The following is an 18,771-nucleotide window of genomic DNA, read 5'->3' as shown; positions in this document are numbered from 1 at the left end:
TGGCCGAGCCGGGATCCGAACCCATGACCTCTGACTCCCAAGCCCGGCCTCTTTCCACTGAGCCACGCGGCTTCTCTAATTTCTCTGTGCCTCAGTGACCTCATCTGGAAAACGGGGATGAAGACCGTGAGCCCCCCGTGGGACGACGTGATGACCTTGTATCTACCCCGGTGCTCAGAACGGTGCTTGGCACATAGTAAGCGCTTAACAAATACCAACGTTATTATTGTTATATATTAGAACCCAGATCCTTCCGACTCCCAGGCCCGGTCTCTGTCCCCTGGACCACCCTGCCTCTCGGGAAGGAACTTTCGGCCTCCACCCAGCTACCGTTTCTCTGACTTTTGCCAGAGGCGGAGGAGAGAAAACAGGTGGAAACTTTTGAAAGCCAGTGTTTTTTCAGATTCCGTAAAGACGGGCCTTGAAAGGATGAGCGCCGGAAGCCGGGAGACGTCAAAGGAGACGTCGTTATATTTGCGAAAATGATTTTATTGCTCTTCGCAGGAGTAAAAACCGACTGCCACCCACCCTGTCAGCTTTGATGGGAGCTGACACTCCGACTCGTACTTTCTGACACGGAGTAATTATCCCCTGTGTTGGTTACGATAATAACGATAATAATCATTTGCTCTCCTAAAATACTTTTAAGCGCTTTGAAACCAGAGCTTTCACTCATTCTCGTAATAACCCCACGACGCAGGGAGATCGACAACGCCAAAACGGGTGTGGGAAGGGAAACATTTTAACCCGGTGAGTTAGGTTAATCGATGATGACTACGCGGGTTCCTAGGCGCTTACCAGATGATAAAAATTCTGGCTTTTATTAAACGCTCACTGCGCATTAGCATGGACGCGGATCTAAGGTTTTGCTGAGTAGCTTCTGCCCCGAGGGTGTCAGGGAATTCTTACTGGCTGAGCCAAAGGAAGGAGAAAGCAGAGCGTCCTAGAGGTTAGAGCCCGGGCCTGGGAGTCAGAAGGACCTGGGTTCTAATCCCGCTCCTCTACCCGTCCGCTGGGTGACGTGGGGCAGGCCACTTGACTTCTCTGAGCCTCGGTTCCCTCATCTGGATCATCAGAGAAGCAGCATGGCTCACTGGAAAGAGCCCGGGCTTGGGAGTCAGAGGTCATGGGTTCGAATCCCGGCTCGGCCACTTGTCGGCTGTGTGACTGTGGGCGAGTCACTTCGCTTCTCTGGGCCTCAGTTCCCTCATCCGGAAAATGGGGATGAAGACGGTGAGCCCCACGTGGGACAACCTCACCCCCCTGGGTCGACCCCAGCGCTTAGAACGGTGCTCGGCACATAGTAAGCGCTTAACAGATACCAACATTATTCTTATCATCTGTAAAGTGGGGATTAAGTCTGTGAGCCCCAGGCGGGACAGGGACCGCGTCCAACCCGATTTGCTTTTATTGCCCACCCCCCATTGCTTAGAACAGTGCGTGTCACTGTTCATTCACTCCTTCGTATTTATTGAGCGATTACTGTGTGCAGAGCACTGTACTAAGCGCTTGGAAAGTACGACTTGAAGCAGTGTGGCTTAGTGGAACGAGCCCGGGCTTGGGAATCAGAGATCGTGAGTTCTAATCCCGGCTCCGCCGCTTGTCAGCTTTGTGACTCTGGGCAAGTCACTTCACTTCTCTGGGCCTCATCTGTAAAACGGGGATTAGGACTGTGAGCCCCACGGGGGACAGCTGATGACCTTGGATCGGCCCCAGCGCTCAGAACAACGCTTGGCACACGGTGAGCGCTCAACAAATACCAACATTGTTACTATAGGGGAAGCAGCGTGGCTCAGTGGAAAGAGCCCGGGCTTCGGAGTCAGAGGTCATGGGTTCGACTCCCGGCTCTGTCGCTTGTCAGCTGGGTGACCGTGGGCGAGTCACTTCACTTTTCTGTGCCTCAGTTCCCTCCTCTGTAATATGGGGATTAACTGTGAGCCTCCCGTGGGACAACCGGATGGCCCTGTATCTACCCCAGCGCTTAGAACGATGCTCTGCACGTAGTAGGCGCTTAACAAATAGCCACATTATTATTACAATTCAGCAAGAAATAGAGACAAGCCCTGCCCACAATGGGCTCACGGTCTAGAAGGGGGGAGCCAGGCAACAAAACAAGTAGACAGGCACCGATAGCGTCCATATGAATGAATAGAATTATAGATATAATGATGATAATGATGGTATTTGTTAAGCGCTTACTATGTGCCAAGCACCGTTCTAAGTGCTGAGTGCCGGGGTAGAAACAAGGCAATCTGGTGGTCCCCCACGGGGCTCCCCGTCTTCCTCCCCATTTTACAGATGAGGAAACGGAGGCACAGAGAAGTTAAATGACTTGCCCAAGGTCACCCAGCTGACGAGTGGCGAAGCCGGGATTGGAACCCACGACCTCTGACTCCCAAGCCTTGGCTCTTTGCATTAATCCACGCTGCTTGCACATCGTAAATGTAAATGAATAGAATTATAAATATGTAGATAGATACGCAAGTGCTGTGGGGCGGGGAGGGGAGTAGAGTAAAGGGACGGAGTTGGAGCAGTGGGGAGAGGAGGGAGGACAGAGGAAAAGGGGGGCTCAGTCTGGGAGCACTTTTGTAGTAATGGATTCACCGAAGTGCTCAGTACAGTGCTCTGGACACAGTAGACTCTAAGCTCCTGGAGGGCAGGAATAATAACAATAATAAAAATGATGATGTTGCTATTTGTTAAGCGCCTACCATGTGCCGAGCACTGTTCTAAGCCCTGGGGGAGATACAGGGTCATCAGGTTGGCCCACGTGAGGCTCGCGGTCTTCATCCCCATTTGACAGATGAGGGAACTGAGGCCCAGAGAAGTGAAGTCACTTGCCCACAGTCACCCAGCTGACAAGGGGCAGAGGCGGGATTCGAACCCATGACCTCCGACCCCCAAGCCCCGGGCTCTTTCCACTGAGCCACGCTGCTTCCCTGAATTGGGTCCGCTAACTATTCTACTCCACCCATGCGCTCAGTACAAGAAACACAAGAAAGCTAGAAGGGACAATCCTTATTCAAGAGGAACCTAATCCAATCGCAGTCCAAGGCAGTCGCAATCAAGCGCAACGTTCTTGTTTTCTTTTCGTCCTCAGCACGCGTGTCATGAGGTCGAAACTGTATAATGGGAAGAACGGCGGTTACCGGGCAGCGGGAGGAAGAGCGACCTTCCATTTTCTCTTCTCTTCGTTTGAACCTGAGCTTGGATCGTTGGACCGTTTTCCGTTTAGAAAATCAGAATCGGGTAACGTGATCGACATGTCCTCCGATTCCTTCTCATCAGAATACAGATGTCGGAAGCAGTCGACGGTATTCGCGAAGTGCTTACTCTGTGCGGAACGCCATCCTCAGAGCTGGGGAAACGACCGAGAGGTCACCTCCTCCGGGAAGCCTTCCCAGACTGAGCCCCCCTTTTCCCCTGCTCCTCCCTCCCCTCGCCCCGACTTCCTCCCTCTGCTCTACCCCCCTCCCCGCCCCACGGCACTTGTGTATTTCGCTACATATTTATTATTCTATGCATTTTATTAATGATACGTATAGATCTATAATTCTATTAATATTGATGCTATTGATGCCTGTCTACCTGTCTCGTGGTCTGTCTCTCCCTCTTCTAGACTGTGAGCCCGTCGTTGGGCAGGGATTGTCCCTATTTGCTGCCGAATTGTACTTTCCAAGCGCTCGGTACAGCGCTCGATAAATACGACCGAATGAATGAACACATGACGATAGAATTAGACGTGATCCTGGCCCTCAAGGAGATTACGGGCTACTGTTGCTATCTGTTAAGCGCTTACTATGTGCAGAGCACTGTTCTAAGCGCTGGGGTAGATACAGCGGGGCGCAGTGGAAAGAGCCCGGGCTTGGGAGTCAGGGCTCACGAGTTCGAATCCCGGCTCTGCCGCTTGTCAGCTGTGTGACCGTGGGCGAGTCACTTCACTTCTCTGTGCCTCAGTTCCCTCCTCTGGAAAATGGGGATGAAGACTGGGAGCCCCACGTGGGACAACCTGATTCCCCCGTGTCTACCCCAGCGCTTAGAACGGTGCTCTGCCCATAGTAAGCGCTTAACAGATACCAACATTATTATTATTATTATTATTACAGGGTCCCCAGGTCGTCCCACGTGAGGCTCACAGTTAATCCCCACTTTACAGATGAGGGAACTGAGGCACAGAGAAGTGAAGCGACTCGCCCACGGTCACACAGCTGACAAGTGGCAGAGCCGGGAGTCGAACTCATGACCTCTGACTCCCAAGGATCTGAGCACTTGGGAGAGTACGACTGAGCCCTCAAGAAGCTGACAGTCTACTCTGTGCAGAGCACTGGACTGAGCGCTTGGGAGAGGACTATAGAGTTAGCATTCATTCATTCATTCTTATTTATTGAGCACTTACTGCGTGGAGAGCCCTGTACTGAGTGCTTGGAAAGTACAAAACAGCAATAAAGAGAGATGATCCCTGCCCACACGGGGCTTACGCTCTAGAAGGGAGGAGACAGACAAAAAACAAGTAAACAGGCATCAGTATAAATAAATAGAATTATAGATGTAGACCTAAGTGCAGGGGGGGCGGGACGGGAAAGAAGGGCAAAGGCAGCGAGGCGAGGTGACGCGGAAGGGAGGGAGCTGAGGGAAAGGGGGTTTAGTCTGGGAAGGCCTCTTGGAGGAGGAGGGGGGCGGAGGTGGAGGTGGAGGAGTTAGTAGACAGGATCCCTGCCCTCAGAGAGTTTCCGGTCTACCGTGTGCAGAGCACTGGGCCGAGCTCTCGGGCGAGAACAAGCGAGTCTGTGGACGTGATCCCTCCCCTCAGAGCGCTTAACATCTCGTCGAGAAGACACGACGCTAAGATTAGAGAGACGAGAAGCGGCAGAATTGAAGGCTGTGTACCTAAGTGCCGTCAGGCTGAGCACGGAGTGAATCTGGAAGGGCTTAAGGGACAAAAATCCAAGCACCCGATCGATTCAGAAGGGAGGGTTGATAGAGTCGGGCAGATTAAAGGTGAGTCCTTCCCTACAGTGAGAAAACGGAAGGTAATTTCTCGTCTTGTGCCGTCGAGTCGTCTCCGATCCGTAGCGACGCCACGGACGCGTCTCTCCCGGAGCGGCCCGCTCTCCATCCGCGATCCTTCCGGTAGCGGATCCACGGACTTTTGGGAAAAATCCAGAAGGGGTTTCCCATCGCCTCCTTCCGTGCAGTCAACCTCAGTCTCTGCCCTCGACTCTCTCCCCTGCCGCTGCCGCTCGGCACGGGGGAGTATCTAGAAATCATATAAATCGGCATCTTCCAGCATTGCAACGGCCCATTTCAAAAATCACATCTATGTGTCCCAGTCTAGTTCGAATGAGGAGCTCATTGTGGGCACGGAATTCGTCTGTTTACTGTTGTATTGTTCTCTCCCAAGTGCTCAGTACAGTGTTCTGCACACACTAAGCGTTCAATAAATAGGATTGAATAAATGAATATTGTTGAGGTAATAATAAGGGTATCGGTAAGGCGCTTACTAAAGGTCAGGCACTGTACTACGCACTGGGGTAGGTACAAGATAATCAGGTTGGACACAGTCCCTGTCCCACATAGGGCTCGCAGTCTTAATCCCTGTTTTACAGATGTGGTCACTGAGGCCCGGAGAAGCGAAGTGACCCGCCCAAGGTCACGCAACAGAGAAGCGGCGGAGCTGGAATTAGAACCCAGATCCTCCTAACTTCCGGGCCCGTCCTCTATCCGCTAGGCCACGTTTGAGTGCTGATGCTTTGAGTTTGGAAAAAGCCTCAACTCTTGCCTCAGCTGCTCGTTAAATTGCTCTGGACTGTGATGGGCAATAAAAATAATCATGGTAATTACGGTACTTGTTTAGCGTTTACTATGCGCCAAGCACTGTTCTAAGCACTAGGGCGATACAAGTTCATCGGCTTGGATATTGTCCCTGTCCCACACGGAGCTCCCACTTTTAATCCCCGTTTAATAGATGGGATAACCGAGGCCCAGAGAAGTGAAGTGACTTGCTCAAGGTCACACAGCAGACAAGTGGCGGAGCCGGGATTAGAACCTATTCATTCATTCATTCATCCGATAGTATTTACTGAGCGCTCACTATGTGCAGAACACTGTACTAAGCACTTGGAATGTAGAAATCGGCAACAGATAGAGACAATCCCTGCCCATTGCTGGGCTTAAGGTCTAATTCGGGGAGACAGACGGACAAAAACAAGACAACTTCATCACGATTAAAAAAAATCACGATTCATTCATTCAGTAGTATTTATTGAGCGCTTACTACGTGCAGAGCACCGTACTAAGCGCTTGGAATGTCCAATTCGGCAACAGATAGAGACAATCCCTGCCCATTGATGGGCGTACAGTCTAATCGGGGGAGACAGAGAGACAAAAACGATAGCAATCAATAGAATCAAGGGGACGTACAGCTCATTAACAAAATAAATAGGGTGATAAAAATATATACAAATGAGTGGGGTCGAGCACAGGGCTGAGGGGAGGGGAAGGGAGAGGGGGAGGAGCAGAGGGAAAGGGGGGAAAAGAGGGCTTAGCTGAGGGGAGGTGAAGGGGGGATAGAGGGGGAGCAGAGGGAGCAGAGAGAAAAGGGGACGTTCAGTCTGGGAAGGCCTCCTGGAGGAGGTGAGCTCTCAGTAGGGCTTTGAAGAGGGGAAGAGAGGGAGTTCGGCCATAACCTATGACCTTCCGACTCGCAGGCCCGTGTCCTCTCCTCTAAGCTCCATCCTCTAGCTTAATGAGATGTTCTTCCCCTCGACTCTATTTATTGCCATTATTCTCGTCTGCCCGTCTCCCCCGATTAGACCGTGAGCCCGTCAAACGGCGGCGACTGTCTCTACCTGTTACCGATTTGTCCATTCCGAGCGCTCAGTACAGTGCTCTGCACATAGTAAGCGCTCCATAAACACGACTGAATGAATAAGCCACGCTGATTCTCAGCATAGGGGGATGATGAAAGCATCTCAAGTTCTCCAGAGGTCTGCCCATGATCTCTAAATCTAGGAAGGGACGGCGTGCGTGGCTGTGTGTTTGTGTGCATTTGGGGACGGTGTGATCGAAGGGTTTCCACTGGATTTTTCAGCTGCACACACTCTCAGGTAAATTTTACCTTCCTGAGGACTTTCACTGACTCTCAGGATGGCACCTGGAGACTTTCCAGTCCTCTACCGGTCTCGGCTACGGGAGGGAGAGCGAAGCCGAGGCCCGTCCGTTCCATTCCCAGCTTGCCCGGTGGCTAGCGAGCGGCCGGCGGCTACAACTCAAAACTCCCCCGTGCCGGGCGGCGGCGGCCCGGGAGAGAGTCGAAGGCCGAGACTCGAGTTAGCCGCGTGGGAGAAGGCAGAGGTCAACCACTTCCGGATTTTTCCCAAGGAAACGGTGTGGATCCACTCCCGGAACGATCGCAGATGGAGAGCGGGGCCTTCTGGCAGAGATGTGTCCGTGGAGTCCGTGTGGGTCAGAGCTGACTTGACAGCAGAAGACAGGTATTTTCCCAGATTGGAAAGGACAGATCAGTCAGTGGTAATTAGTGAGCCCTTACCGTGTGCGGAGCACTGGACTGAGGACATGGGAGAGTATGCGTGGCTCGGTGGCAAGAGCCCGGGCTTGGGAGTCAGAGGTCATGGGTTTGAATCCCGGCTCTGCCCCTTCTCAGCTGGGTGACTGTGGGCGAGGCACTTCACTTCTCTGGGCCTCAGGGACCTCATCTGGAAAATGGGGATGAAGACTGTGAGCCTCACGTGGGACAATATGATTACCCTGTATCTCCCCCAGCACTTAGAACGGTGCTCTGAACATAGTAAGCGCTTAACAAATACCAACATTATTACTGGGGAAGCAGCGTGGCTCAGTGGAAAGAGCCCGGGCTTCGGAGTCGGGGCTCATGGGTTCGACTCCCGGATCTGCCACTTGTCAGCTGTGTGACTGTGGGCGAGTCACTTACCTTCTCTGTGCCTCAGTTCCCTCATCTGAAAAACGGGGATGAAGACTGGGAGCCTCACGTGGGACAACCTGATGACCCTGTATCTTCCCCAGCGCTTAGAACAGTGCTCCGCACATAGGAAGCGCTTAACAAATACCAACATTATTATAGTATAACATGTTGACTCGATAGACATATTCTCTGCCCACAGTTCAGGAGATGAACCCAGTAGGTTGTTAATAATTACCACAACTCGCACGTTTCACTCTCCTCACGCCAGGAATAATAATGACGTTGGTATTTGTTAAACGCTTCCTATGTGCCAAGCACTGTTCTAAGCGCTGGGGTAGACACAAGGTAACCAGATTGTCCCACGTAAGGCTCACAGTCTTCATTCCCATTTTACACATGAGATAACTGAGGCCCAGAGAAGTGAAGTGACTTGCCCAAAGTCACACAGCTGACAAGTGGCAGAGCCGGGACTAGAACTCATGACCTCTGACTCCCAAGCCCGGGCTCTTCCCACCGAGCCACGCTGCTTCTCTGTTTATTGTTGTAACGTACTTTCTCAAGCTCTTGGTACAGTGCTCTGCACACAGTAAGCGCTCAATAAATACGACGGAAAGAATGAAGGAATCTACTTACTGTCCCTAGTCCTCATCTCTCACCTCTGCACTCTTCCTCTTGCTCTCCTACTCTGACCTCCTTCCCTCATCGCGTCCTTCCTACATGTGAAACAGCAGGGAGTAAGGGATAGAGCCCGGGTCTAGGAGTCAGAAGGTCTTGGGTTCTAATCTCGGCACCACCATTTGTCTGCTGTGTGACCTTGGGCAAGTCGCTTCACTTCTCTGGGCCTCAATTCTCTCATCTGCAAAATGGGAATTGAGATTGTGTGCCCCACGTGGGACAACCTGATTACCTTGTATCTCCCCCAGCGCTTAGTACAGTAACACAGCGTGGCTCATGGAAAAGAGCACGGGCTTTGGAGTCAGAGGTCTATGGGTTCGAATCCCGGCTCTGCCACTTGTCAGCTGTGTGACCGTGGGCGAGTCACTTCACTTCTCTGCGGCTCAGTTACCTCATCTGGAAAATGGGGATGAAGACCGGGAGCCCCACGTGGGACAACCTGATTCCCCTGTGTCTACCCCAGCGCTTAGAACAGTGCTCTGCACATAGTAAGCGCTTAACAATTACCAACATTATTATTATTAACACAGTGACAAATAGTAAGCACTTAACAAATGCCGTAATTATTATTATTATCCTTCCTCATCTATCCATCCATCGGTGGTAATTATAATAACGTTGTGCAAAGCACTGTTCTGAGCGCTGGGGTAGATATAGGTTAATCGGGTCGTCCCACGTGAGGCTCACAGTCTTCATCCCCATTTTACAGATGAGGTAACCGAAGCTCAGAGAAGTGAAGTGACTTGCCCGAAGTCACACAGCTGACAAGCAGTGGAGCCGGGATTCGAACCCATGACCTCTGACTCCCGAGCCCGGGCTCTTTCCACTGAGCCACGCTCCTCTCATCTCCCCACCTTATTAATAGTGCTGGGCACATAGTAAGCACTTAATAAATGCCATCGTTATTTTTAGCATTATTATTTTAATTGCATTTGTTAAATGCTTACTACGTGCCAGATACTGTAAGTATAGTAATATTAGTAATGTTGGTATTTGTTAAGTGCTTACTATGTGCCGAGCACTGTCCTAAGCGCTGGGGGAGATACAGGGGAATCCGGTTGTCCCACGTGAGGCTCACAGTCTTCATCCCCAATTTACAGATGAGGGAACTGAGGCACCGAGAAGTGAAGTGACTCGCCCAAGGTCACACAGCTGATCAGTGGCAGAGCCGGGATTAGAACCCATGACCCATGACTCCCAAACCTGAGCTCTATCGGCGAAGTCACATCCTCTACCGTTACCCGGGCACTAGTTTGCAGCTAATGCACTGAAATACAATGTCTCGTAACTCCCGTGGTACATTTCTTACCGATCGCATTACTTCACCGCTGGTTCAGGCATCTGTCTCCTTTCCTTTTCTTTTTTAATAATAATGTTCGTATTTAAGCGCTTACTACGTGCAGAGCACCGTTCTAAGCGCTGGGGTAGATACAGGATAATCAGGTCGTCCCACGTGAGGCTCGCAGCCTTCATCCCCGTTTTCCAGATGAGGGAACTGAGGCACCGAGAAGTGAAGTGACTCGCCCGAGGTCACACAGCTGATAAGCGGCAGAGCCGGGATTAGAACCCATGACCCCTGACTCCCAAACCCGAGCTCTATCTGCTAAGTCACACACGACCTCTATTGTTACTTGGGCACTAGTTTGCAACTAATTCACTGAAATACAATGTCCAGTAACACTTGTGGTACATTTCCGACCGCAATACTTCACCGCTGGTTCGAATCTCTATCTCCTTTCCTATTTTAATGATATCAATCATAATAATGATAATGGTGGTATTTGTTAAGCGCTTACTTGGTACCAGGGACTGTTCTAGGCGTTTCCTCTTACCTGCAATTCATTTCAAGGTCTATTTCCCCGTGCTAGATTGTAAATTCCTCGGAGACAGGAATTTATGGGCAGGGAATGTGTCTTTTGTTGCATCGTCCTCTCCCAAGTGTTTAGTACAGTGCCCTGCACATGGTAAGCACTCAGTGAATAGTAACCACTTAATAAATACGATTGAATTGAATTTACCGTTTTTCTACTAGATTTAGTGTATTCTCTCAAGTCCTTAGTATTGTGGCCTCCGCATAATAGGTGTTCAACAAATAATAATAATAATAAGGTTGGTATTTGTTAAGCGCTTACTACGTGCCGAGCACTGTTCTAAGCGCTGGGGGAGACACAGGGGAATCAGGTTGTCCCACGTGGGGCTCACAGTCTTAGTCCCCATTTTACAGATGAAGTAACTGAGACCCAGAGAAGGGAAGCGACTTGCCCACGGTCACACAGCTGACAAGCGGCAGAGCCGGGATTCGAACTCACGACCTCTGACTCCAAAGCCCGGGCTCTTTCCACTGAGCCACGCTGCTTCTCCACATACTATTGACTGAGTGTCAGTGCTTGGCCCTTCCTCTCCAGTGCAAGGCTAGGCTTCATTTGCAACCGAGCGGCATCCCAAAGTGTCACTGTTGTGTTGAGAAAACACTGGAATACTGTGTAGCGTAAGTATTGTGTCAGAGAAATCTGCTGTGTAGCGTAAATGTGTAGAAGAAATGTAAGAATAATAGTGATGGTTATTGTTAAGCGCTTACTATGTGCCAAGCACTGTTCTAAGCGCTGAGGTAGATAGAAGGTTATCAGGTTGCCCCAGGTGGGGCTCACTGTCTTCATCCCCTTTTTCCAGATGAGGCAACTGAGGCCCAGACACGTGAAGGAACTTGCCCGCAGTTACACAGCTGACGCGTGACGGAGCCGGGATTAGAACCCACATCCTCTGATTCTGAAGCCCAGTAGGGAAGCAACGTGGCTCGGTGGAAAGAGCCTGGGTTTCGGAGTCAGAGGTCATGGGTTCGACTCCCGGCTCTGCCACTTGTCAGCTGTGTGATCGGGGGCGAGTCACTTCACTTCTCCGGGCCTCAGTGACCTCATCTGGAAAATGGGGATTAACCGTGAGCCTCACGGGGGATGACCTGATGACCCTGTATCTCCCCCAGCGCTTAGAACGGTGCTCTGCACATAGTAAGCGCTTTACAAATACCAATATTATTATTATTATTCCACTAAGCCAAGCAGCATGGCTAGAGAAGCAGCGTGGCTCAGTGGAAAGAGCACGGGCTTGGGCACCAGAGGTCATGGGTTCGAATCCCCGTCAGCTGTGTGACTGTAGGCAAGTCACTTTGCTTCTCTGTGCCTCAGTTCCCTCATCTGGAAAATGGGGATTAAGACTGTGAGCCCCACGTGGGACAACCTGATTGCCCTGTGTCTACCCCAGCGCTTAGAACAGTGCTCTGCACATAGTAAGCGCTTAACAAATACCAACATTATTATTATCATTAGCTTCTCCGTGCCTCAGTTACCTTTTCTGTAAAATGGGGATGAAGACCGTGAGCCCCACGTGGGACAACCTGACTACCCTGTATCTCCCCCAGCGCTTAGAACAGGGCTTGGTACACAGTGAGTGCTTAAATCTAGGGGGAGAGACGGGCATCAAAGCAAATGAACAGGCACTGAAGGCAAAACCAGAGAGACAAAGACGATCAGTCAGTTGATCGTATTCATTAAGCACCTACCGTGTGCAGAGCACTAGACTAAGCGCTTGGGAGAGCCCAGTATGAAATAGCACAGCCGCATTCACTTACCTCCACGATCCTGCGCGCGGTGAGTTTAATAACAATGATAATGATGGCATTTGTTAAGCGCTTACTATGTGCCAAGCACTGTTCTAAACACTGGGGTAGATACGAGGTAATCGGGTTGGCCCACGTGGGGCTCACGCTTTTCATTCCCATTTTACAAATGAGGTAAATGAGGCACAGAGAAGTAAAGTGACTTGCCCAAAGTCACACAGCTGACATCGAGAAGGGGAGACGGACTAAATAAATAAATAAATAAATAAACAAACAAATAAATAAATAAATGACAAGTTTGGGGGACAGATTGAACATAGGAGTTGAATGAGAGATGAGTTGAGGACAAGGCCAGAGTTATAGGCTTGTGAGGCAGGAAGGGGGGTGGCGCTGTCTACAGTGACAGGAAAATCAGAAGGGTGACAGGTTTTGGGTGGGAAGATGAGAAGTTCTGTTCTGGACCTGTTAAAGGATGAGATGATGCATATATATCTGTAATTTTATTCCTTTTTATTGTCTGTCTCCATCCCAGACTGTGAGCTCCTTGTGGGCAGGGAATGTCACTGTTTATTGTTGTACTGTACTTTCCCAAGTTGTTTATATAGTGTTCTGTACACAGTAAGTGCTTAATAAATACAACTGAATGAATAAATGATTGAATTTGATGGCAGGAGCAAATGATAATGATGTTGGTATTTGTGAAGCGCTTACTAGGTGCAGAGCACCGTTCTAAGCGCTGGGGGAGACACAGGGGAATCAGGTCGTCCCACGTGAGGCTCACGGTCTTCATCCCCATTCTTACAGATGAGGGAACTGAGGCCCAGAGAAGTGAAGTGACTCGCCCCCCGTCACCCAGCTGACAAGTGGCAGAGGCGGGATTCGAACCCAAGCCCGGGCTCTTGCCACTGAGTCACAGATGCAAAACCGCAGAGAGGGAGAGAGATCAGAGCCGGAGATTAGATTAGGGATTCGTTTTCATAGGGCTGGTAGTTGAAGCTAAGGGAGCGAATGAGGGCTCCAAGGGTGAGGGCGGAGCTGGAGAAGAGAAGGGGACCCGGAACTGAGCCTCGAGGGACCCCCACGGCGGAGGAGGAGCCCCCCGAGGAGACGGAGAAGGAGCGGCCGGAGAGAGAGGAGGGGAACCCGGAGAGGATAGCGTCCGTGACGCCGCGGTTGGATAATAGAGTAGAGGCCGTTGGATTTGGCAAGAAGGAGCTCGTCGGCGACCTCTGAGAGGGCCGTTTCTGTGGAGCGAAGGGGACGGAAGCCCGGTTGGAGGGGGGCCGGGTGAGAATTGGAGGAGAGGAATGTGAGACAGCGGGTGTAGACGACTCACTCGAGCCTTTGGAGAGGAAGGGTAGGAGGGAGATGGAGCGATAACTGCAGGGAGCCATGGGGTCAAGAAAGGGTTGGGTTTTGGGGGGGAGAGGGGAGACGTGAGCCTGTTTGAAACCAATGGTGAAAAAGCCATCGGAGAGCGAGTCGTCGAAGATGGCAGTCAGAGAGAAGAAAAAGAAGAGGCAAGTGCTTTGATAAGAACGATGGCGTATGCGCTCAGTACAGTGCTCTGCAAACAGTAAGCGCTCAAGAAGTACGATCGAATGAATTTGTTAAGTGCTCACTATGTGGCAGGCCCTGGACTGAGCACTGGGGTGAGTACAAGGAAATCTAGTTGGACACCGTCCCTGTCCTATGTGGGCTCACAAGTCTCAACCCCATTTTCCAGATAACTGAAGCCCGAAGAAGTGAAGTGACTTGCCCAAGGTCACCCGGCAGACGGGTGGCAGAGCCAGGTTTAGAACCCGTGACCTTCTGACTCCCAGGCCTGTGCTTTATCCTCTAGGCCATGTGTGCTTTAGTGGAAAGAGCCCGGGCTTGGGAGTCAGAGGTCGTGGGTTCTGATCCCGGCTCTGCCGCTTGTCAGCTGGGCGACCGTGGGCAAGTCGCTTCCCTTCTCTGGGCCTCAGTGACCTCATCTGGAAAATGGGGATGAAGACTGGGAGCCCCACGTGGGACAGTCTGATGACTGTGTATCCGCCCCGGTGCTCAGAACAGTGCTTGGCACAGAGTCAGCGCTTAACAACTACCAACATTATTATTATTATTATTATTACTTCTCACAGCATGATAGAGTGCGGAAGGATGCAGTATTTACAGTAGGAGTACTTGTGGTAATTATGCTACGATTGTCACTATAATAATGATAATAATAATAATGTTGGCATTTGTTAAGCGCTTACTATGTGTCGAGCACTGTTCTAAGTGCTCCGGTAGATATAAGGTGATCAAGTTGTCCCAGGTGGGGCTCACAGTCTTCATCCCCATTTTACGGATGAGGGAACTGAGGCAGCGAGAAGTGGAGCGACTTGCCCGAGGTCATCCAGCCTACAAGTGGTGGAGCCGGGATTAGAACCCGTGACCTCTGACTCCTAAACCCAGGCTCTTTCCACTGAGCCACACTGCTTCTTTACTACTCTTTCTCCTATAAGAAGCAGCACGGTGTAGTGGGTAGAGCCCGGGCCTGGGAGTCAGAAGGCCATGGGTTCTAATCCCAGATCCCCCATTTGTCCGCTGTGCGACCTTGCCCGAGTCACCTTACATCTCTGGGCCTCAGTTACCTCATCGGGAAAATGGGGATTGAGACAGTGATCCCCGCATGAGATAGGGACTGCATCCGGGCAGATTTGCTTGGATCCACCCCAGCGCTTAGTATAGTGCCTGTCGCATAGTAAGTGCTTACGAAATACCACAATTATGATTATGATTATGATTATTGTTATTTCTGCTTCTACTCTTTCCACTACTATTACAAATATCACCGTTATTACTGATGCTAGTATCCCATCAAAGCAGCGTGGCTCAGTGGAAAGAGCCCGGGCTTGGAAGTCGAAGGTCATGGGTTCGAATCCCAGCTCTGCCACTTGTTGTCAGCGGTGTGACTGTGGGCAAGACACTTAACCTCTCTGTGCCTCACTCAGTTACCTCATCTGTAAAATGGGGATTAACTGTGAGCCTCACGTGGGACAACCTGATTACCCAGCGCTTAGAACAGGGCTCTGCACCTAGTAAGCGCTTAACCAATACCAACATTATCATTATTATTATTATTGAGACTTTCGCTGCTACTGTGCCCTAGACTCTAAACTCACCGATGGTAGGGAATGAGTTTGTTATATTCTTATATTGTGCTCTTGGGCTTAGTACAGTGGTCTGTACGCTGTAAGAGCTCCATGAATAATAACGTTGGTCGTTATTCAGCGCTTACTAGGTGCAGAGCGCCGTTCATAATGTTGGCATTTGTTAAGCGCTTCCTATGTGTCGAGCACCGTTCTAAGCGCCGGGGGAGATACGGGGTCATCGGGTCGTCCCACGTGAGGCTCCCGGTCTTCGTCCCCATTTGACAGATGAGGTCACTGAGGCCCAGAGAAGTGAAGTGACTCGCCCACAGTCACCCAGCTGCCAAGGGGCAGAGCCGGGATTCGAGCCCATGACCTCTGACTCCCAAGCCCGGGCTCTTCCCACCGAGCCACGCTGCTTCCCAAGTACGACTGACTGACTACCGCCTGACTGATTACTACTATTCCTCCAATTACTACTGCTACTATTTCTAGAGTCCTAGTAGAAAAACCTTCTCCCTCTTCTCCCACTCCCCGCTGCGTCACCCTGACTCGCTCCCTTTGTTCTCCCCCCTCTCCCAGACCACACCACTTAGGTCCATATCTGTCATTCATTTCTTCCTATCCATGTCCGGGTCCCCTCCAAGAGTATAATCTCACCGCGGGCAGGGAATGAATCCGTTACTTGTCGTATTGCACTTTCCCGAGTGCTTAGTCCAGCGCTCTGAATACATGAAGAGCTCGATAAATACGATCCAGCGAATGAACGACGGGATAAAATCCCTTTTTTTAATCTTCTTTCTAACTTGCTCCACTCTCTGGACCCCCGGCCCTCTCTCTTCTCTCGCATCTTGATGAAGGCGTCGTCGTCTGTATTTCCATGTAAAGGGGCCTCATCTGGGAGGTTGAGTATTTTAACCAGCGCAACTCTAAGAGCGTGGAGTTTGCTGTAATCTTAACGGCAAGAGTACGCCGAGGTTCCCAAAGGTTAATGAACCACTCGTGGTAGACCTTGCTTTCCCGTTTTCCCTCTGTTTTAATCCTGATATAACCATTAACTTCCACACTCACCTTTCTACTTCTCACTACTGCACACACCGGACCCGCTAAAGCGCGTTATTGATCTTCGCCGGGGAGGTTTGAGAAGACGTAGCTTTAGACACGCAGGTTTCGCCGTGGTGTCAGCGCTGGCCGGTAGATACGAAGACGGAGATGAATTTGCTGGTTTTAATGCTTTCTTTTGCACTGTCATTCGAGCGCTCTTTTTTGAATCAGATTGCGCTTCCTGGAGTTTCTTCTCTCATCGTTAGTTATTTTCTCCAATGATATGGCAGATCCCTTAAATTAATTTAAATTTATAATAATAATAATTTTGGTATTTGTCAAGCGCTTACTATGTGCAGAGCACTGTTCTAAGCGCTGGGGGAGATACAGGGTCATCAGGTCGTCCCACGTGAGGCTCACAGTTAATCCCCATTTTACAGATGAGGGAACTGAGGCACAGAGAAGTGAGGTGACTTGCCCACAGTCACCCAGCTGACAAGTGGCAGAGGCGGGATTCGAATCCATGACCTCTGACTCCCAAACCCGGGGGTCTTTCCACTGAGCCACGCTGCTTCTCCGTGAATTTATCAGTCGGGGGGGGGGGGGGGGGTGGATCTCTACGGACACTCTAAATGCGCGGATTGATTCCCAAAATATATTTCCCTCAGAATTCTAGTTTTTCTCTCATTCGTTCTTTCATTCATTCAATAGTATTTATTGAGCGCTTAGTATGTGCAGAGCACTGTACTAAGCGCTTGGAACGTACAGATCGGTAACAGATAGAGACGGTCCCTGCCCTTTGACGGGCTTACACTCTAATCCTCTCTCCATGCTCTCCATGGCATTGACGTTGGAAAATTAAAAACTATTCAGCTAAAAGTATTTATTGAGCGCTTACTATATGCAGAGCACTGTACTAAGCGTTTGGAATGTAAATACTATTATCACCGTGGCACTCGTTAAGCGCTCACTGTGTGCCAGACCCACTTAGGATTAGATGGGATTAGAACCCGTGACCTTCTGACTCCCAGGCCTATGCTCTATCCACCAGGCCATGCTGCTTGTCCCCCAAGTGCTTAGTACAGTGCTCTGTACAGTAAGTACTCAGTAAATACAACTGAATGAATTAATAGAATCTTGATTTTTTTTATTGATTTTTTGATGTGATTTTTTAATTATCTTTTTGATTTTAATTTTTGATTATTATTATTTGGGGAAGCAGCATAGCTCAATGGAAAGAGCGCAGGCTTGGGAGTCATAGGTCATGGGTTCGAATCCAGGCTCTGCCACATGGCAGCTGTGCGACTGTGGGCAAGTCACTTCACTTCTCTGTGCCTCAGTTACCTCATCTGGAAAATGGGGATGAAGACTTTGAGCCTCTACCTCAGCGCTTAGCACAGTGCTCTGCACATAGTAAGCGCTTCAAATACCAACATTACTATTATTATCATTATTATAAATACCATTGAACGGATGAATGAATGGAATGAATGACTAGAGCAATATTCATTCATTCAATAGTATTTATTGAGCGCTTACTATGTGCCGAGCACTGGACTAAGCGCTTGGAATGGACAATTCGGCAACAGATAGAGACGGTCCCCGTCCTTCGACGGGCTTACGGTCTAATCGACCGTAGACGTTAATACGAATAAATCAATTACGGATACGACGTGGGGCTGATGGTTGGGAAAAGGAGCGAATCAGGGTGATGTCGAGAAGTGGCACGGCTTCACGGAAAGAGCCCGGGCTTGGGAGTCAGAGGTCTTGGGTTTGAATCCCGGTCCTACCACCTGTCAGCTGTGTGACTTTGGACCACTTCTCACTTCACTTCCCGGTGCCTCAGTTCCCTCATCTGTAAAATGGGGACTAAGACTGTGAGTACCATGTGGGACAACCTGATAACCTTGTCTCTCCCCCAGTGCTTAGAACGGTGTTTGGCACATAGTAAGCGCTCAGTAAATATCATCATCGTTATTGTTATTATTATAAAGAAAAACTGCTTTTTTTTTCAGCGCTTAGTACAGGGCTCGGGACATAGTTAACTGCTTAATAAATACCATAATGATTATGTGGAAAGGAATAAGGGAAAAGAAACTTTGATTAGACTGTGAGTCCATCACTGGGCGGGGATTGTCTCCATCTGTAGTCGGATCGTACATTCCAAGCGCTTAATACAGTGCTCTGCACAGAGTAAGCGCTCAATAAATACTATTGAATGAATGAGAGGAGTTGATTTATTCAGTCATATTTATTGAGCGCGTACAGTGTGTAAAGCACTGCACTGAGCGCTTGTGAAAGTACAATACGACTAATTCCCCGCCCTCAAAGAGCTTACGGCCTACTGTGCGCAGAACACTACACTGGGAGCTTGGGAGTAG

This window comes from Ornithorhynchus anatinus, chromosome 2, assembly GCF_004115215.2.
Source record: "Ornithorhynchus anatinus isolate Pmale09 chromosome 2, mOrnAna1.pri.v4, whole genome shotgun sequence".
In the NCBI taxonomy this organism is placed as follows: domain Eukaryota; kingdom Metazoa; phylum Chordata; class Mammalia; order Monotremata; family Ornithorhynchidae; genus Ornithorhynchus; species Ornithorhynchus anatinus.
Note: the sequence above shows the minus strand (reverse complement) of the source record.